The 22,089-nt window shown below is 44.2% G+C and overlaps 1 long non-coding RNA gene across 1 annotated transcript in view; it reads right to left on the bottom strand.

Annotated features, from left to right (window-relative positions):
• Positions 1–209: 209 nt before the first annotated feature.
• Positions 210–22,089, bottom strand: part of LOC148125807 (uncharacterized) — an 81,402-nt gene continuing 59,522 nt past the window's right edge. Inside the window, exon 3 of the long non-coding RNA XR_015743494.1 lies at positions 210–2,368. This is a non-coding gene — a long non-coding RNA (uncharacterized LOC148125807). The remainder of the gene's footprint in view (positions 2,369–22,089) is intronic.

Genomic DNA, 22,089 nt, shown 5'->3' with positions numbered 1-22,089 from the left:
CTTGCCATTCTCAGAACAGGAAAGCATTCAAGATGGGATCTGAGAATGTAATGGAAGCAGTCCTTCATATGATTTCAATTTGAAATGCAAAAAAACTCCATTGCATAATAAAACAGCAACACATTTTCAAAATGAAACGGAAAAAAAATGAGAGGTGGGGAAATACTGCAAAAAGGAGAAATATCTAATTGTATTTGGATTTCTGGAAAGGTCATACTGGAAATTACAGTAGAGAAACATTTCCCACTAAGTATCTCCAAATAAAACAAGAAAAAGTAACATGTAACATTTAGAAACTAAATGGACTGCTGCTTTATTTCTGATCCTGATCTTAACTAAACAAATGTTTAAACAGTTTCTGGATCTGATAATTTCTTGATACAGAATTCAAAGAAAGACAACAAACAGTACAACATCTGGTAAAAACCTGCTCTTTTCATCTTTCCACTTCAGAGACCATGTTTGTCTTGACAGTAATAAAAGGCTATTTTGAACTACTTTTGAGAAACCAATCCAGCAATGGACTGGGTCTGCATAGTGAATGAAAATAAAATTCTAAAAGGTACAATACCCCTATTTGGAATTGGTACTCAGGTTTTAATGAAAACAAAACCACACATTTTCCCCCCAAAATTGATCTGATTCAGCATTATAAGGAATATTCATAAAAAATTATTTCTGGGTAAGAAACTCCATGGACAAGTCTATTAATCCTGCCTATTTTTATTCCCCTTTCAGAGTTCAAAATCTTTGACATGTTGCCTATCAGCAGATTCAGAGTAATTTAACCTGTTCTCACCAGAACTTAATTACTGTTATTTTAGACATTCTTGTTAAGAGACAAACAGTTTTAGTGTCTACAGAAATTTGTAATTGCTTCAACTAATGAGCAAGGGCTTTAAAACCACATGGGTTTCAATGGTCGTTTTTGAATTCCAGTGTCGAAATAGTCTTTGAAATTAGAGACTGGAGCTTGCAGCTGAAAGAGAGAAAAAGCTGCCACCTTGTTTTTCTACATCACTTAAAGGATACTGACAAGTGAGGGTGAAGTCTTCCTTTTTTGGTGCAATTGCACAATACTTTTTCCACAGTATTTCTGAAGCACTGCCAAGCCTTACCAAATATCCCCAATCCTGTAACTATGGATGAAATTTCACTTTACTCAGTGAGAGATTTTGTAATTCCCTCTATTTACACTACATTCTTTTATGTAAGTTTGCCTCTGGTTGAATAAGTTTTTTAAATTTTTGTTTTATTTTCTTAAGCATTTGCTAGAAAATTGAAAATCTTTCAGTTTGAAGTCATGGGCATATCTGATTAGAATTCTGGCTATTCACCTTATCAATGAAACTATACCTGAAAATGTTAACAGTACTAGAATTAGGACCAAAGCCTGTGAGGATGTACTTGACAATCTGATTTAGTTTAAGGAACATTGATGAAAAATCATTGATACGGCTTATAAATCAGTTGTAAATCCACCTTCACTAGTTTGCTAATCAGAATGTGATGTCATATTTTGTCAAATGATATAATTAAGTCACGTTATAGTATCTCTACAGCATTTCCCAAAACTATTAAGCAAGCTGGCTACTTAAAAAAATTAAAATCTCATTTTGATTAGTATTCATGTACCTAAGGTTGAGTATTGGATTCCAAAAACATCTGGAGACCTGCAATTTCCCTATCCCTGGGCTATCCATGTGTGTGTGTGTATGTGTGTGTAACGCACACACGCATACATGCCTTTGGGTTCGTTTTGACTCCTGGTGACTGCAGTTTCCTGGGCAAGGTTTTTCCAAAATGGTTTACCATTACCTGTTTCTTTAAGCTGAGTGAGAGTGACTGGAACAAAGTCACTAAATTGGCTTTGTGCCTAAGGTAAGACTTGAACTCATAGTATCCTATATTCTAGCTTGATGCCTTAATGACTACACTAAACTGGTTCTTTCCCTGCTGTAGGACATTTTATTTAAATATTTCTTCCTAGAAAAATAGTTATTCTTCTAGCATTCAGTTCCTAAATCATGATATTATGAAAGCATGAATTAGAATCAATGTTTGAATTGACTAAAAATCCACGATTGACACTTTTTTATTTTGTTTTTACAGGTGTAGGTGATGAGTCTTTGTCCCCGTTGCTTCTAGAACTGGAAAAACAAGTTATAGCCTCAAAGTTTCTCTTCCTCTTTTCTTTTCTTTTTTTGAGTCATGGGAACTTCCTCAATGGGGAATGGACATTCCAAGCATGATATAGATTATTTTTTTCACTTCTGTTTTTCCTTCACCTGAGGCTAAGGATCAGAGGGCAGCATATAGTCATTGGATCCCTGAAGAAAATAACACCCCCTGCTCGTCAGTTGTCAGACTGAAAAAAACAAAATGAGACAGAAAAAAATGACAGATATTAAATATCTCTCTGGAGTCTGGCATTCAGAAGGAGAACTGATGAACAAATAAAAATAACAAATAAAATAGAATAGTAAAACAAAATAATAAATGTTGATTATAAAATCTGTTTTATATGATTAAATAAGTGAATCAAACCTTTAAAAGTGCTTATTCAGAAATATGTGCTGTTATTTTAAATAAATGTATGAAGCAGGAATGCAGTACTTAAGGTCTCAGTGCCACTTGGAGTTTCTATAAAAGCAGTACTTTGAAAAGTTTGAACAACCCAAGCATAATTTTCATTATAGGTAGTCCTTACTTAGTGATTGCCTCATATAGCAAGTTTTCACAGTTACAGTTGTGCTCATAAGTTTCCATACCCTGGCAGAATTTATGATTTCTTGGCCATTTGCAATTTTCTCTGCCAGCTTTCTCAGAAAGTCAATAGGGAAAGCCAGAAGGAAAAGTTGCAAGTAAAGGGGATAGTGAATTTGAGGTCCATTTCTCTAGCACATCAAGAGATGTCCCTTCCCCTCCATGCAGGGAGGGCAAATCCTTCCACATCCTGAAGAAGACCTTAAATCTGGCAAAAATACTAACAGCAGGGTTCTTGTGATCATTCTCCCCAGAAGGGTGTGGAGAGGGTCCAGGCCCTCTATTAGCCTGCTGAATGACTACAACTAGAACAGCAGGATTGCAACTCTTGAGCAAAGCGGTCACATGGTATCTCATTTAACTTGCTGCTTCAATTCAACAATCAAGACTGTGGTTGTTTCAGTCCAACTGTGGTTGTAAGTGGAGGAACTACCTACAGTACAATGGTGATAAAAAGTAACTTCGTGAAGAAAGCCCTTATTTAGGAACTTTGTAGATCTGTAAAACAAAGGAAAACTGAAGTTCATAAGGACAGTTCTGGTTTCACTTAGTGACTTGCTTAATAACCAAATTGCTGCTCCCAACTGTGATAACTAAGAACTACAGATAGTAGGTTTAAAGTGTGTTGGATCCGGGATCGGGTCACAAAAGAGGCGAGACGCAAGTGAACATTCAGCTCTTTTTATTCAGCTCTAGTTATGGACAAAGTAACTGTGTAAACCGCTTGGCTTTATACTGCCGGCGTGGCTCGGTGACCAATGGCAGCGCTTGAATTTCCGCGATCGGCTCGGCCAATCGCGGGAGATTAAATGGCGCTCCAATCACGGCCCGGCAGTCAGCCAATCGGGCTTCAGTTCAGGCGGGCCAATCGGGTGCGGGTTTCTCTGCGAATGCTAATACAGAACACCCCTCCCCTCATGGTTTCGTCTGGCGCTGTGTTGTGGCGTAGTCGCGCAGGTGAGGCGGGCTACGGGTTTGCCTAGTTGACTTGCGCGGTTCAGTCTGTGTGAGGTCGCTGGCGGTTCGGACGGGCTCCGCGTCGCTCTCCACTCCGCTGATGGAACCGCCTGGTGAGGTGGGCCAGGCCTGGCGCCGCAACCCCGTCCGGGTCTCCTGGGTCGGTCGAGTTGTGGCCCTGGCTGCTCTCGCTCGGTCTTTCGGGTTGGTGGAGCTGGCCTGGCTGTACCTCTCAGGTGAAGAACCGTCTGCGGACGCGTCGAGGTCTGTAGGTAAGTCTAGTTGGTTTTGTTTGGTCGTTGCTGTCATTAGGTGGGTGGTGTCCAGCTTGCGCTGGGGTGTGTGTCCCGGTTGGTTCTGGTCTATTGTTGGCTTCTAGGTTGGTGGTTGAGGCTTCCCTTCCCTCTCTCCTCTCTTGGGCAGTGGTTGTCGCTGGGTCGCTGGGGTGTTGTAGGCTAGTCTGGACCGTAGCTGGTCGATGTGCAGCTTCCAGCTTCTTCCGTCTGTGGTTGTAGCCTGTATGATCGGGGTCCCGTTACCTCGTTATTTGTGCGGGCACCCAGAGAGGGTCTCCGTGAAGTTTTTTGCGTGGAAGCGGCATCCCGATGTTGAATGACCGGTACCGGCTGGAAGAGTCCAGGGGTCTTTCTGGGTTGTAGGTGGGTGTGAAGCGGTCTAATGGGGATCGTAGTTTCCTCCCCATCAGTAGTTCTGCCGGGCTCTTGTTCGTTGTTGTGCTCGGCGTGATGTGTTGAATGAACAGTAGTTTGTTTATTTTTTCTTGGATGTCGCGGTTTCGATTTTCTGAATGGCCTTTTTGTGTATTGGACCATTCGTTCCGCCCTACCATTCGCCGCCGGATGAGCCGTCGAGGTTAGGGCGTGTCTGATGCCCGCTCGGCCAGGTACTTCTCAAAGCGGTATTGCGTGAACTGGGGCCCGTTGTCCGACACTATGGCGTCCGGTAACCCGTGCGTTGCGAAGAGTTTGTTGAGTTTGTCGATGACCGCCTCCGTTGTTGTTGTTCTCATGGTGCTTACTTCCAACCAGTTGGAGTAGCGTCTGACGTGATGAGGAATGTATACCCCTTGGTTGGTCCAGCGAAGTCTATGTGCAACCGCGACCATGGTCCTCTCGGGGTTTCCCACTCCCGGATTGGGCGGCGGGGGTTGGCTCTTGACTCTTGGCACTTTCTGCACCGGCGACCCAAGTTTCTATTTGTTTGTCCATCCCTGGCCACCAAGCGTAGCTCTGGCCAGGGCTTTCATCTTGACGATCCCGGGTGTCCCTCGTGCAGCAATGTCAACACTCTGTCTCGCAGTGCTTCCGGTATGACTACGGTCACCCCAGAGAATGCAGCCCTTTTGTGAGAACAGCTCAGTTTGGCGGTTTCTGAAGGGTTTAAAATATTCGTTGCCTTCATCTTCTGGCCATCCCGCTCTACCCAGCTCAGTATCGCCAGCCGTTGTCTTTATTTGTTTCATGGGCAATGTCTGGCGCGGTTAAGAGCTGAGCATGGCATGGTCTCGATCTGCAGAGTCGTCGTTGTGGGTGCTGGGTCGTCATCGTCCGGTAGTGGTGCCCGGCAGTGCGTCCGCGTGTAGGATTGCCTTACCGGGTCGGTGTGAGAGTTCGTAGGAGTATGCTGCAAGGAATTCGGACCACCTTGTCATCCGGGCGATAGGATGTTTGGGGTGGCCTTGTTCCCTGCGAGTATTCCGAGCAGGGGCTTGTGGTCCGTTATGATTGAGAAGTTCCTGCCGTAAAGGTATTCGTGGAATCTTTTAATTCCAGCGGCGATGGCGAGGGCCTCTTTGTCTAGCTGACTGTAGTTTCTTTCCGGTTTTGCTAGTGTCCGGGAGAAGAAAGCGATGGGTGCTTCCGTCCCGTCAGGTAGGGTGTGGCTGAGGACTGCTCCTATACCGAAGGGTGAGGCGTCGCATGTCACTGAAAGCGGGAGGGTTTCGCTGTATTGAATTAAAACCGCGTCTGATGTTAGTAAGTCCTTGGTTCGCTGGAGCGCAGTCTCTTCCCGCTTTCCCCAGGTCAGGTGGCCGCCTTATCGAGTAGAGGTGTAGGGGTTCCGCCACGATCGCCTTCTGGGGTAGGAAAACATTGTAAAAGTTAAGTAACCCCAGAAATGCTTGAAGCTCCGCCTTGTTGGTTGGTGTGGGGCTTCCTTGATGGCCCTGAGTTTCTTCCCGGTCGGGTGTATTCGTGCCGGTCCAGAAGGTAGCCCAGGAATTCGACCCTCTCGGTGTGTAGTTGGCATTTGTCCCTTTTGACTTTAAGGCGGCGTTTTGGAATTTGTTAAGTACCGCCCTTAAACGGATCTCCAATTGTTCTCTGTCGGCGGCTGCGATCAGCACGTCGTCAAAGTATGGAACCACCCCTTTGATGCCCTGGAGGAGCCTCTCCATGAGGCTTTGGAAGATCCCGGGCGGCGCTGACTCCGAACTGGAGTCGGTTGCAGCAAAAACCCCCGGTGTGTGACAATCGTTTGCGCTTCTGCGGTCTCCGCGTCGCCGGCAGTTGCTGGTAGGCTTGTGCCAAGTCGAGTTTGCGAAGACCCGGCCTCCCCAGTGAATGCAGGAGGTGCTGCACCACTGGGGCCAGGGTAGGCGCTTTGTTGTAGCGCGCGTGATTAAGGGTGGCCTTATAGTCCCCGCATATTCTAATAGAGCCGTCGGGCTTGATGGGGGTGACTATGGGCGTCTCCCCAGCGGGCATGGTCGATGGGTTCAAGCACCCCCTGCTTGGACGAGCTTGTCTAGTTGCTCGTCAATTTTGGTTTGAGCGCAAAGGCACTCGCCGGGGCTTAAAGCGGATGGGCGCGACGTTGGGGTTAAGGTTGAGCGATATAGGGGCCCACGGTACTTGCCTAGCGAGTTGTCGAAGACTTCCTGGAAGTCCCTCCACGAGGTCGCTTCCCAGTCGGTCGTGTCCGTGCGGTGGATGCGGTTGCCGATGCCGGCGGGGCAAACCATTGTAGGCCGAGCAGGCTGGGGCGGTCGGTCCACTATACGTGGCGGACAGGATGTCAGTGTGGTTCTTGAATGTTACCTTGAAGTGCCCGATGCCAACTACAGGGATGCGATTTCCCTGATAGTCTTTCAGGATTAGCTTCTGGTCGTCCAGCTCGTTGCGGCGGATGGTGGGACCAGGCGCTTGATTGTGCGCCATGATACCATTGAGAGGAAGGACCGGAGTCCACCTCCATCTCGCAGGAGCCTGTCCTCGATGCTCAGGGCCACGTGCACCTTCCGGGCGTCGGTGGTTGATGAGTGGCGATGGCGACCGTCTGATGGGTTTCTTGGCGCCGCTGTGCCTCGCTGAGTAAATCCGGCTCCGGTTGTCGGCGGCTCCACCGGCTCTCCGCGGGTCGGTCTCGGTGCCTGGGTGGGGTGCCGTCTCGTCGGCGTGGGCTGTCGCCTCGGCGGCGCGGGCTATGCTCTTCTTGTTCCGGCACACCTTGGCGATGTGTCCCGCTTCTCGCAATGCCTGCAAATGGCGTCGAGAAGCGGCATTCGGAGCGGGGTGATCGCCGCCGCACCAGCGCACGGAACCCGACTTGCGACTCCGGTGGTCTCGGCGATCACGTTCGGTCTGCAACGGCGATGGATCTCTTCGTCCTCATCCTCGGTGTCTGGCGGGGATTCGAGGTATCGCCATGGTGTGCGATCGTTTCCGCTGGCTGGTGTCTCGGGGCCAGCGGCGGCTGGGGATGCCTCATCGGTGGATGGCCGTTCCGGCGCGTTGGTTTGTCTCATCCGGGCTGCGGACTGGCGGGTGGCCTCGGCTGCGGTGGCCTCGGCGAGGCATCGGCGAGGAGATGTTGCCCTTGGCCATCAGTCGGCTCTGCAGCGCGGAATCTCGAGTCGAGGGCGAGTCGGTCCCGGATCGCTTGGTCCAGTTAGGGGAACTCACGGTCCGCCCATGTTCGCAGCTGGGCCACAAAATCGCTGATGGACTCGCCTTGGCGTTGGTCGGCGGTAGAAGTCATACCTGCGGATGAGGATCGGCACGGTGGGGCGTAATGGCGGCGCAGGATGGGCTCGAGATCAGCCCAATCCATCTCCTTAACGTCTGTGGGCCTTGCGAGTGCCTTGGCCATTTTAAACACTGCGGCCCGCAGTGCGTTAAGAATACTGCCCGCTTCCTCTGGCCGTTGGCGTCCTTGAGATTGCTGCATTCCAGAAACATCTGGAATCGATCAATATAGGATTCCCAGTCTTGATCGCTGGGTGAAAGGGCGGGTGGTGCGGTACTGGCCATCTCTTGTAGATCACGGGTCACCGGTGCCACGCGTGCTAGTTGGTCCTCGCCTCGCGATCCCACCTTAGAGTCGCCAGTGTTGGATCCGGGATCGGGTCACAAAAGGCGGGCGCAGTGAACATTCAGCTCTTTTTATTCAGCTCTAGTTATGGACAAAGTAACTGTGTAAAGCCCGGCGGCTTTATACTGCGGCGGTAACTCGGTGACACCAATGGCAGGCGCAATTTCCCGCGATCGGCTCGGCCAATCGCGGGAGATTCGTGGCGCTCCAATCACGGCCCGACAGTCAGCCAATCGGGCTTCAGTTCAAGCGGGCCAATACGGGTGCGGGTTTCTCTGCGAATGCTAATACAGAACAAAGTGGATAGCAGCAGCCATAATAAACATTCAGGAAGATAACTTCTTCATTTTAGGTAAAGATTAAGATTATGCATTATTCCATATTTAATGTATCTGTTGAGTATCAACAAATCATTATTCAATTTGGAATAAAATCTCTGGCATAGGTAATAGTTATGAATAGCCTTTTGTTCTCATTCCCTTGGAATCCTCCTATTGTGGCCATATGCAAGGGGAAAAAGCATTACTTCATAGAGATTAAAGTTATAATGGGGGTTATAGTTTTCTCCAAATTCTTTTTTACTGCTTACATTAAATTTGAAGAGAGAGAGCTTCTAAACTTCCCATATTATTGCCCTCTGCCTTTATAATTAAGTGTGATAAAAATTAACCATTCACCATATATCATATCCTCACCAAAGCAAAATTATACCTTGATGAATCAATAAATATAGTTTAATATAATGATCTAGAAAAGGATTATGTCTGGAGACATTATTGGATCTCCTTGATTCACTGCAACAGTTGTCTTTCATTGTCAATATACTTCTAAATGATATAATGTGTCAAATAAGCTCAAAACTTGAGACAAGCTACTGGAGCTAATAAATGAAATTAAGGCCTAATTAATGTATAGTTACATCCAAAAGTTTTGGCACCTTGATTGATTGTATCTTGATTTCTGAAATAAACAGAAGATTTTTTTGGTAAATAACTGTACATAAACAGCAGGTATTCAAACAAATTTGCAAAAAATGTGTTTAATTTTGTATCACACAAGCATTGTGTCAGGTTCTGTTCAGTTAGAGAATGACTGAAATATATCAAGTGACCAGGGATACCTTAATTTTTATATACAACCAGATTTAAAGCTAAAGCTGGAGAATGTGATAAAGATACATTTAAAACAGAAATAGTGAATCTGGGACCTCGAAATGTTACTAAATTATAATTTTCAGCCTTCTTCCACATTGACTATGTGAACTGGAATTGTTCAGAACTGTTGTTCGGCAATATCTGGAGGTTGATAGAGTCTTGTTCTGACTTGTTTTCCATCACCTAAAAATATTTGTACCCCAATCTTATCATTCTTTCTTTGAAGAATTTCATAAATTGTGTGGTTTATAGAGTATCAAATATAATTTTTAAAACATTAATACATTTGAAAGAAAGATGTGTCACACTTTAACCATACATTAAATGTGGAAACTGAATAAATCAAGCCATAATTTTACTAGATATTTCCTAGCATTTTTGGTAATTAACAGGAAATATGCCACTGCTAATAAAACTCAAGGAGTTTTATTTGCTGATATATAATTGGTGTGTAAAATTAAACTATAAAGCAAAGACATCATTGTTCATTTTTTAGAAACAGTCTTAGTTCATTTTCAATAACTAAAACACAGAAGCTGCTTGCCATATAGCCCTTAATCTGTTTTTCCTAGGGCAAACCTCTTCCCTCAGGTAACTCTTGCTATTTTTCCTACATTTTCTTTGACCTTGCTGGCTCTTCCTCTTCCTCCTCTTCACTATTCAGAATCAGTTTCACCAGTCAGAAAATAGGGAGGTGGGATCCAATAATTGGTTATAAAATACAAAGTAAAAATAATCTACAAAGGATGCTCATGACTCATTGCTTCCTGTCCATCGTTCTCTGAGTAGATTATTTAGGCCACAAAAGTGCTAGTTTATACCCACCACCACCAGTATTGTTTGTCTGGCTGAATAAAACAAATGAAAAGAATAAAAAATACATTAGAGCATTAAAGCAAAACATTCAATACCAAATGCTTCCTTTTCTTTGTTTTCAAATTCAGCACTTTAAATTTGTCTGACAGATTTTTAAAATATTCAAATTCTAGGCTCATAATGGATGTTTATTTACTGATATGGAGATAGCAGAAATTGTTGCTTCTTTCTTTTGCATTGTCTATCACTCTGTGGAATTGTCCTGATACATGAAGCCCAATGGTATTATAGTACAGTAATTACGATGCCAATATATTTCCTACTAATTAGTTTGCAGATTATATATGTTAACTTCCTTCTCATTGTTTCCTTCAATTTAGAAATTGGGTCAGACTGCAATATAGGTTAAGATGGCAATTTTATTTTTAATACTTATCTCAAGCTTTCTCTGTTTGAAATATTCAATGCAAATGTAAGGGCACAATGCTTTTAGAAAGTCAACAGACCAGGAGACTCTGACATAATGATAAGAATTATTAGATCATTTCCCTTCTAACAACTTAAAGCATTTTATAAAGTTGTTCAGACATTGCTGTGCCAAAATAAAAGCCATACTTTTATGAAGAAGCCTGAAATCAGTAACAGGAAGTTTATCTTAGTACGTGGCTCTATTTTATTTCCATAGGAATTCTTTTGCTTTTAAAACTCTAATGCAATATTCTCAACCTCAGCAACTTTAAGCTATTCTCCCAGGTGCCTAGGGAATTCTGGGAACTGAAGTCCACATAGCTTAAAGTTGCTGAGGTCTAGAAATTCTGGTTCTAACACCCGGTGCCATACTGCATTTTTGCTTTGGAAAACTCCTTTTTTGTGACCCTTTTGATAGATAATAAAGATGCAAGTATCCAGTGAAGAAAAATGTGAAGAAAAATGAAGGCAATGCCTTCAGGACAGGGTAAATAATAGGGTTGCCTTATCTTGGTGCAAAAGCCCCAATGATCACTACAAAGAAACACAGAGATACAGAATACAGTCAGTCATTTACTATTATTTGTGGTCATCCAGATTTTTTGAACTCTATGTATTTAATCCATAAGTCAGTCTACATGTTACCCAGAATAAATAATAAAATCTTAATTCAACTAAACCTTTGAGATCTTTTTTTAAATATAAACCTCCAGCATGGAAACCAAAAGCTGAATCTACTGATTTTCTCTCTCTTCTCTCTCATCTATTTATATCTATCTATCTCTCTATCTCTCTATCTATCTCTCTATCTCTCTATCTATCTATCTATCTATCTATCTATCTATCTATCTATCTATCTATCTCATCCTCATCCTTATCATCTATAATCCTTCTCCAATTTTTTTAGGATAATAATGGCACATGTTCCCCAAGTAAGTTATCCCTATATGTATTTCATTAGCTGAAAAAGTAGGATTATGCTTAAATTAGATGTCTACCTATGGATTGGACTCTCTAAATATGAACAGTACATTGGATCAGGCACCTTTCCTCTTGCATTATTAATTTATAGTAACTCAGTATTGAAAAATTCTGAGCTACACTGGACCAACCTTACTTTCAAGGCTCTGAAAATGATTTTATACGTTTGTAATTAATTCCATTTTCCCCTAAAGCTAAAAACAATTGCATAGCATTTAAAGTTTTACTATAATACAGTTCAAAGTCTGAGATGGCTTCTGGGTGTCCCAGGCAAGCCTTCCTGTCTGGCATCAGTTTTTTATCCCTAAATTTATTTTGATGACATAACATTAGGTTAGCCTAGTTGCTAAACTCGAGTCATTGTCATAACTGGAGAGAAGACTCCAGCAATGTCTATGAATCACAATGTCTATGAAGCATTCTTCAGAAGCAACTCCTTTTTAGTTATTGCCTCCAGAAAAAACAAGAAGGATGTATTCCAATTACCACTATGTGATAGTTGCAATAAATGAAGGCTTCTGATTTATTTCCCATGTATGTGCTTCCCTTTATGTTATCTTGTGGTTGGAGAAACATATGGAAATATCTTCAGCTGCTAATGAGTCTTCAGGGAGATGTTTATTGCAGTCTTAACAAATGACTGATGAGTGTGGGTGTGTGAATGGAGATTACAGCACACACCCACTGATTTCTCAGACAGTGGGTGGTGGATTTTGACCAAAAAGATTTGGTATAGGAAAATGGTATAGGAAAATGACATAACCTGTTCATATTATGGCTTTGAGAGTTTAGAAGTATGTGGACTCCACACAACTATGAAAAATCACAGCTATCTTTAGGTATAAGATTATATAATTGGTCTGCAGCCTTCCCTCAGCCTTGTTTGGCAACCTCTAGCAGACCTTGACTGATTTCAAAAAGTTAAACAGGGTCTGACTTCATTAGAACATGGAGACCACCAGGAAATATCAGAGCCATAGGATAAACTTGGTTTGGAGAAATGAAAACATAGGCAGGAAAAGACAATTGCAAACAATTTCCACATTGTTACCAATAAAATTACATGGATACCCATGAAATCATCAGATGTTAAATATGACTAAAGGGAATTTTTATCTTTATTTCTTCTCCTAGTTCAGTTTCATTTCTATGTGCTTAGAAAGGAAACGGTCTTTAAGCAGATGATTTGTGAAAAGGAACAGAATACCACAGAGGATCATTTGCAATCCCATTTCGGCTTATCTGCTGTCTGAAATATGCTTTAGTAGTATTGGTTGAGGACTCTGGGACTTATAGGACCAACATCTCTGGAGGAGACAGATTGACCTATAGTAGCCAACTCTCTGCCTCTAATCCTATTCTGCATCGTTGTTTTTGCTAATACTCATTGCCACACTACATCTGAAATTACCACACTTTGTGACAATAAGACACATGATTAAAAACATTTGGCGAAGCAATATATTGTTCTAAATCTATTATCAGTTTCCATGGATGAACACCATGTGATAATTATGAAAGGTGAGAAAAATTATTCTCTCTAAATATCAGACACAAATTATAAATCTTTGTTGATCCTTAATTATAATTATTCTTAATTATTCATGTTTTACAAAAGAATAAACCCCCAAACTTTTAATAATCTGTTTTCAAATCCTTTGACTTTTTCCATTTCTTTAATACACTGGAGACAGAACGGATTGAAATTAATAGGGATCAGGCAGTTTAAATTCATGAAGGTTAAATTCTGACATTTCTGTCATGTATCTGAAGTTGCTTAATTCCTCTGGAAAGTAATGTGATAAAATGCTCCTATTTCCTCACATTTATTCAGACAAACTCTTCGTTAGAAATTCAAATTAAATAGTTCCTTTCAGGATAATTACAAAAGACGGCATCATTAAATGCCTACTTTGGTAGTCTGTGTGAAGTAGGAAAGATCAAAAAGGTTTTAACCAGGTGTCAAAAGATTCATATTCCCACAATCCTGAGAAAAGAGAATGGGTGTTAATGCTAGGAGAACAGCAGAACAATACATAGAGAGAACAAATATCTCCACTCAAATGCAGATTCAAATCTTTACTACAAAGATCAATATATCACCCAATTTCTCAGTAAAAAGAGTTTTGTGTTTCAGGTTTATGTTTCAATATATGTGTATGTGCTTTTCTATTTATGTATAGAATTTTAATATGCATGTATATATGGATATGTACACACACACACACACACACACAGAAAGGGGGAGAGTAAAATCTGTTAGATAATTAGGGAATACCACAGAAGAAATTAGTGTGTTTTAGTTGGATCAATCAATATTTTCCAACCCAATTTGGAAAAGATCTTCATTCAAAATAGCAATACAATCTTTCTCATAGGGAGATAAAATGACAATCCTGTTTCCATGCATAGCTGTACCAATTATCAATTTCCATGAGTAGGAGGACAACAATGGGTAGTGTGGTAACTGTGGCTAACTATCATGGAGAAACATTGGGACAACCAAAGTGGGGGAAGTAATGTCAATATACTGTATTTGTTCTTGCTTCTCTCCACCTAATAATAATTATCTGGAGATAAGAAATGCCTGAACAGACCCTTGTCTTTAGGGTGAGTTCAGGACATTGGCGGCCTGCACTGAACAGAAAAATCATTCCATCTCCAGATCTGACTGGCTGACAGATATAACTTATTTTTTTAACTACTGATTATAGAATAGCATCCTCTACAATCCATAGGCACATGTGCATCCTAATTTTTGTGGATGATCCAGACTTCTCCTAGTATCTATGGCCTATTGATGGTGCCATGTACATTTGTTTTAAATTATGAAAGTATCAACAAGATTTATTATTTTAAAAAAGCTCTAATTGTTCTTGTGCAATAATGGGAGTAAAAGTAAACCAGGAGTAATATACTAAAGTGGGATTATGAGACATTGGCTATGAAAGTAGTAAGCTGTTTCACCTTCCTTTTTTTCTTCTTCTGAATGCTCAGGAAGAAGAAAGGAGAGTAATTTCCTTTAAAACCACTCTAGCAAAAACAAGTCTCCTCACACACAACATGTAGTGTATGCATTTGGATTTCCTAGGGCTGTTGGAGAATTGTTTTGTAGCAGAGAAGAGGAGACAAAGGCCTTGGCAGAGAGGGGATTCCAGAGGAATGTGGCTGCAGAAAGTCCATCTCAAAGCTGGGGAAAGGAGAAATAGTAGCTTTCAAGACAAAACTAAATAAGATGAGTTCTGCAATTGCCAAAGAGTAGCCAAACCTAGCAGTGATGGCTGTATCTCTAGAAAAGGGATCAAGAAAGAAGAAGAAAAGGAAGAGAAAGTTATTACTGTCCTCCACTTTAGAGTACCAGGGTGCTAGGATGAAGAAAACTATGGAGTCTTAGTTGAAGAGCCTAAAAGCTGAGCTGATAGTTCTGTAACCACAATCTTTCAGAGGCAACAACAACCATACCATTAGAAACCAGCCTCTCTGGCAACAATACCAAATAAAAAGAGAAAGAGACAACACGGGTCAACAGATTTAACAGCAGGGTCAAGAATAATGGTGAGAGACGCCTTGTAAGAAGTTCAGTTGCAAATTAAGACAGAAGGAAGTGGGCCAAAGAAAGGGTCAAACCAGAATGATTCAGATGTACCAAGGGACCAAGAGATCAACACTGAAAGGACTGTCATTACAGAGTCAGAGAAGACTCTAAGAATTTCATGAAGCAAGCATCAGATTTAGACGATACCAGTGGCAAGATCAATCAAACATAGCAGCAGTTCCAATCTCATATTAGTCTTCTCTGGATAAGTCAAATGACAGCAGAGACCAATTCATTAGTAAAGGCATTAGGAACAGTTGGTAGTAATGTCTAAGATGAGCCCAGCTAAAACCAATATAGAAATCAATAGGTTAAGGGTATTACAGAGTTACAGATAAAAAGTAAAATATAAACGACAGATAGTTAAAATTTCGAAAGCTACAGAAAAATAGGAAAATAGAAGTCAGAATAGGGATAACTAAATGGGTCTACAAAATAAAACAGCCCATAGAAACTGTAGTCAGGATAGAGACACTGCAAGTTAGAAAGTGATTTTCTTTGTTATACAATACAATAATACATTTAATAAAAAATTGATATGTGTGCATCCTACTTCAGATCTGTGTCATCTCTGAACTTGTGAGAGGGATGCATTGTATCAGCACAACTAATTTAGAATGGCAGGTGTTTCTTCCCAAATTTGTCTATGAAAAAGAATTTTTAGCACAGAGAGATGCCAGTAAGTCTAAACTATAGAAAAGATTGGGTTGGTAATCATTGCCGCTCAACAGATTGCAGATATAATTCCTGTGGTTATTCATGCCCTTGATTATTCACATTCTTACCCTAGCCATCAGAAGCAAAAGTTCATCCTCAAATGTTTTCAGCACTTAGAGCTGTAGTCCTCAGAGCTTATCAGACAGTGTAGTTCCATCATTGGAATCTTATGATTTCACAATGATGTTATTAGAGGTTTAGGAAACTGGCTTATTCTTGTATCTGGTTGATGCTTGAATAGGGAAATGTCATTTCATGTAGTGAATGCCAATTCAAAATGACAACTGTTGTCAATGAATCCTCCATGCCATACTGCAGACTGATTGTCATAATCCATATACCCACAATGAAAGATTGTTCTGCCATGAACGTAAGATCCAGGATTAAATGTTTATTGTGCCTCCCTCTAATAGAAAAATCAGTATGTTTCTTTGGAGAAAAAAATGAGCACAGAAATCCAAATAGAGAGGCAGGGTTTCCCTCAACCCCAGAAGTTTTTGGCGGGAATCTCCAAGAAGTTGGGGAAGTCCTGGAAATTGAGGAAGAGAACAATTTGCTTTAAGAAATCTTTTATTTCAGTAGAAATATATCTATATCTATCTAAGGCCTGGCTTCAATTTGGAGTTAACCTCACTCTTGGCTGCACTGGGGTAAACTCTAGCTTCCCTCAGCTCTTCCACTAAAAGAGTAAGTGAGATCAACTTCCTTCACCAGCAGTGAAAAATTTCATTCAAATCTGAAATTTGAGATTCATATGGACCAGAAATGGAAGGAGTTGATATGGAGTTGATATTTGTTCTTTTGTCTAACTATGCCTATGTCACTTTCTTTTAATGAACATGGTCAATTCTCGATATATAAGCATTATTTATCTAAAGAAAGAACACAGAAACTCAGCCATCCATTCCTGTACTACTGCAATGACTGTTAGATGTTTTGCCATTGGCAGGTGATATCCAAGGAGGCAGAGGCAGAAAAATCAAAGGCTTAGACAATTGTTTAGCCTAACATAATTTGGACAGTACCATTGGACATTGAACCACAGCAGATTCTTTAAATTAGGAGGCTTTTCTAACTAATACTAAATTAATAAAATTTGCATAGATAGAAAAAAATGCTGCTGCCAACTGACCGCGTTTTGGCTACCATAGATTAACATGGCTCTTCTATAGTGTTAACAGATGCAATAAAGGCAGATAGACAGGGAGGTTAGCAGATTTCATGCCTGATCAAAGATGTTTAAATAGGAAAGCCCCCTAAGTGCTTATAGCTGTGAACACAGCTGCAAATATTCAATGCAGCCCACATCAGGTTTTAGTGCATTTTGAACTGGTTTGCCTAAAGTTCATTTTTATATTGTTCCAAATTAAGAATTAGAATAATAAGCTAATGTGATGTGGAAAAACACAGGGAAATAAATGGAAAGGCAGGGACACCCGAATGTATAAAATAATTGAGTGGAACATGTCAATTGTGAATAAAACAGGAAGTGGAGAAGCAAAAGAATGAGGTGACTCATTCAGGTGAGCTGTGCAGTGTGTGCATGTGTAACAGAGAGATAGGGGGACAGAAACTGCTCAAAGAACAACCTGTGGTGGTGAATAGCAATGACTTCATTTCACCCATGATGATATGGCTCAAGTTCACAGCTGGCATATACTTCTGCTCTGTTCAGCTCCACCGTTTTACAATTGGCAAAGAGCTATAGCAAGACAGAAAAAGTCTACATTTTACAGAAAAGCAGTGAAGTAACCAAGGCGGGGTGGGAATCTAAAAAACTATTATTTCCTTTATTATGTTTTTAAGAAAATCTCAGGTCAGAAGTAGAGAACCTGTGGGAGTCCAAATATTTTACTTTATTTGGTTTATATGCCACCCATCTCATCTAAAGGCAACCAGGCAAGATAGGCAGCAGATATGGCAGAGCCCCAGTTCCCAGCAGCTCTATACAATATCCCAATGGTGAAGGATACTGGGAATTGCAAATCAATAATATCTGGAATGCTAATCCAATTCCTATGGTTATTAAAAAGCATTCTTGCCTTTTTTAAAAAAAATAGAATGTGACTAACCTCTGAACAATATGTTTTGTTAATTAATACACATAGCATCAGTATAGATTCCAAGATGGAGGCTTCAATGATTTATCAACCAAGCGGGTCAGATATTTTCCACCCTGAAATATTTATGATACAAGAGCGAAAAAGTGGTGGTAATTCTGTGGAAAAGGGGAAATAATCACATTAATGATGGCACTTGGGAAAGGAATATTTGCTATATATCCTTCCCTACTCTAATAACCTGTCACCATATGGTAGAGTATTGTTCAGTAAAGGCAAATTTTGGTAACAGTATAGTATCTAAGCTACAAAAAAAAGATGAATAATTGAAGGCTGGAATTTTAGTGGTTGCTCAGATTTTTGTAGCCCAGATAACAATTCCACCAATGGGGGCTACTATTATTAGCTGTCTTACTTTAATGGGGCTGTAAATGATTAAATACATTTGACTTTCATGTATCTGCTCTGTTCTGTATTAACATTCTTGAAGACTCGCATTCTGATTGGGCCACCCAGGCCGCAATCCGATTGGTTCAAGTAACGCCTGTGATTGGAGCGCTAAGAATCTACCGCGATTGGCCGAGCCGATCGTGGGAGATTCAAAAGCGCTGCCATTGGCCGCCGAGCTGCCGGCCGGCTGTATAAAGCCAAGCGGCTCGCACGCTTTAAGCTGTCCTTGTTCTAAACCTACAATAAAGAGCTGAATGTTCACTTAAGCGTCTCGCCTCTTCTGTGACCCAATCCACCGATCTAACACTGGCGACGAAGGTGGGATCGTGAGGCGAGGATCGACTAGCACGTGGCAAACGGTGATCAGCGCCCTGCAAGATGGCCAGCACCCTGCCGCCCGCTCCATTCGACCCAGCAACCGAAGACTGGGAGTCATACATCGACCGCTTCCAGATGTTCCTGGAATGCAGTAACCTCAAGGACGCCAACGGCCAGAGGAAGCGGGCAGTATTCCTAACACACTGCGGGGCCGCGGTGTTTAAAATGGCCAAGGCGCTGGCGAAGCCCACCGACGTTAAGGAGATGGACTGGGCTGACCTCGAGCCCATCTTGCGCCGCCATTACGCCCCTACCGTGCCCATCCTCATCCGCAGGTATGACTTCTACCGCCGAGATCAGCGCGAAGGCAAGACCATCGGCGACTTTGTGGCCAAGCTGCGGAACCTGGGAGGTCCCTGCAAATTCCCCGACCTGGACCAAGCACTTCGGGACCGAGTCGTCCTCGGACTCCGAGACCCCGTGTTGCAGAGCCGGCTGATGGCCAGAGGCAACATCTCCCTCACGGACGCCCTCGCCGAGGCCACCGCCGCCGAGGCCACCCGCCAGTCAGCGGCTCGGATGAGGCAAGACAACGCAACGGAATGGCCGCTGACCAAAGAAGCGACCCCGGCCACCGCAAGACCCGGAGAAACCAGCCGTCGAGAAACAACCACGCATCACGGCGACCTTGAGCCCCAATCCGACACCGAGGACGAAGACGAGGAAATCCACTGGCTGCAGACTGAGCGCGACCACCGGGACCGCCGGGGACGTAAGTCGAGTTTCCAGTGCGCTGGCTGCAGCGGTGATCACCCCCGCTCCGAATGCCGTTTTCTCGATGCCATTTGCAGGCGTTATTGCGAAAGCGGGGGCACATCGCCAAGGTGTGCCGGAACAAAAAGAGCTACAGCCCGCAGCGGCGAGGCAACAGCCCACGACGACGAGACGGCACCCCCCCCCAGGGACCGAGACCGACCAACCGAGAGCCGGTGGAGCCGCGACAGCCGCAGCCGACGATTCAGCGAAGCACAGCGGCGCGAGGAAACCCACCAGACGGTCGTCATCGGCCATTCTTCAACCACGGACGCCCGGAAGGTACACGTGGCCCTGCACATCGAGGACCAGCCCTGCGAGATGGAAGTGGACTCCGGGTCCTACCTCTCAATGGTTTCGTGGCGCACAATCAAGCGCCTAGTCCCTACCATCTGCCGCAACGAGCTAGACAACCAGAAGCTAATCCTGAAAGACTACCAGGGAAACCGCATCCCTGTGGTCGGCATCGGGCACTTCAAGGTCGCCTTCAAGAACCACACCGACATCTTGCCACTCACAATCGTGGACCGGGACCGCCCCAGCTTGCTCGGCCTGCAATGGTTCGCCCCGCTGAGCATCGAGGTGACGGGCATCCATCACACAGACAAGATCAACTGGGAAGCGACCCTCGTAAAAGAATTCCAGGAGGTCTTCGACAACTCGCTAGGCAAGTACCGAGGGCCCCCTATATCTTTCAACCTTAACCCCAACATCGCCCCGATCCGCCTCAAACCCCGGCGAGTGCCTTTTGCGCTCAAACCGAAAATCGACGAGCAGCTAGACAAGCTCGTCGCGCAAGGGGTACTAGAACCCATCGACCATGCCCATTGGGAGACGCCTATAGTCACCCCCATCAAACCCGATGGCTCCATAAGAATTTGCGGGGACTACAAGGCCACCCTCAATCACGCGCTGCAGCAAAGCGCCTACCCCATCCCAGTAGTACAGCACCTTCTGCACTCACTGCGGGGAGGCCGGGTCTTCGCAAAACTCGACTTGGCACAAGCGTATCAGCAATTGCCGGTCGATGCGGAGACAGCCGAAGCGCAAACGATTGTTACACACCGGGGGGCTTTTCGGTGCAACCAACTCCAATTTGGAGTCAGCGTCGCTCCAGGGGTTTCTCAAAGTCTCATGGAAAGACTCCTCCAGGGAATAAAAGGGGTGGTTCCCTACTTCGATGACGTGCTGATCGCAGCCGCCAACAGAGAACAATTGGAGACCCGTTTAAGGGCGGTGCTTAACAAATTCAAAGATGCCGGCCTTAAAGTCAAAAGAGACAAGTGCCAACTCCACACCGAGAGGGTCGAGTTCCTGGGGTACTTCCTGGACCGGCACGGAATACACCCAACTGGGAAGAAACTTAGAGCCATCAAGGGAGCCCCCACACCAACAAACAAGGCGGAACTACAGGCGTTTTGGGGACTGCTTAACTTTTACAATGTTTTCCTACCCCAAAAGGCGACCGTGGCGGAACCCCTACACCGGCTACTCGATAAAACGGCCACCTGGACCTGGGGGAAGCGGGAGGAGACTGCGTTCCAATGAACAAAAAACCTGCTAACATCGGACGCAGTCCTGATCCAGTATAGCGAGACCCTCCCGCTCACGGTAACGTGCGACGCATCACCGTTCGGCATCGGAGCAGTCCTCAGCCACACCCTACCCGACGGGAAGGAAGCACCCATCGCCTTCTTCTCCCGAATGCTGGCCAAACCGGAAAGAAATTACAGTCAACTGGACAAAGAAGCCCTCGCCATTATCGCCGGAGTGAAAAGGTTCCACGAATACCTTTATGGTAGGGACTTCTCTATCATTACGGACCACAAGCCCCTGCTCGGGATACTCGCAGGGAACAAGGCCACCCCGAACATCCTGTCGCCCCGGATGACGAGGTGGTCCGAGTTCCTTGCCGCATACTCATACGAACTATCACACCGGCCCGGCAAGAACATTCCACACGCTGACGCACTAAGCCGGTCACCACTATCCGACCTAGACGACGACCCAGCGTCCACAATGACGACCCTGCAAATCGAGACCCTACCCAGCCCACTCTTAACCGCGCCAGACATTGCCCGTGAAACAAATAAAGACAAACGGCTGGCGCGGGTATTGAGCTGGGTAGAGCGAGGGTGGCCAGAAAGCGACGGCGGCGAGCAGTTCAGAGCCTTCCGAAACCGCCAAACTCAGCTGTTCTCGCAAAGGGGGTGCATACTCTGGGGCGACCGGGTAGTCATACCGGAAGCACTACAAGACAGAGTGTTGGCAATGCTGCACGAGGGACACCCGGGGGTCGTCAAGATGAAAGCCCTGGCCAGAAGCTACGCTTGGTGGCCAGGGATGGACAAACAAATCGAGACATGGGTCGCCGGTTGCAGCAGGTGCCAAGAGTCGAGAGCCACCCCCCCCCACCGCGCCAGTCCTGGAATGGGAGACCCCGAGAGGACCATGGTCGCGAATACACATAGACTTCGCCGGGCCAACCAAGGGGCATACATTCCTCATCACCGTAGATGCTTACTCCAACTGGCTGGAGGTAAGCACTATGAGGGCAACAACAACAGAAGCGGTCATCGACAAGCTCAACGGACTCTTTGCAACACACGGGTTACCGGATGTCATAGTGTCGGACAATGGGCCACAGTTCACGGCACTG

The sequence above is a fragment of the Pseudonaja textilis genome, chromosome 4, assembly GCF_049901715.1.
Source record: "Pseudonaja textilis isolate UNSWEBS1 chromosome 4, rPseTex1.2, whole genome shotgun sequence".
Lineage (NCBI taxonomy): Eukaryota > Metazoa > Chordata > Lepidosauria > Squamata > Elapidae > Pseudonaja > Pseudonaja textilis.
This window is presented reverse-complemented; position numbering and strand designations above follow the sequence as displayed.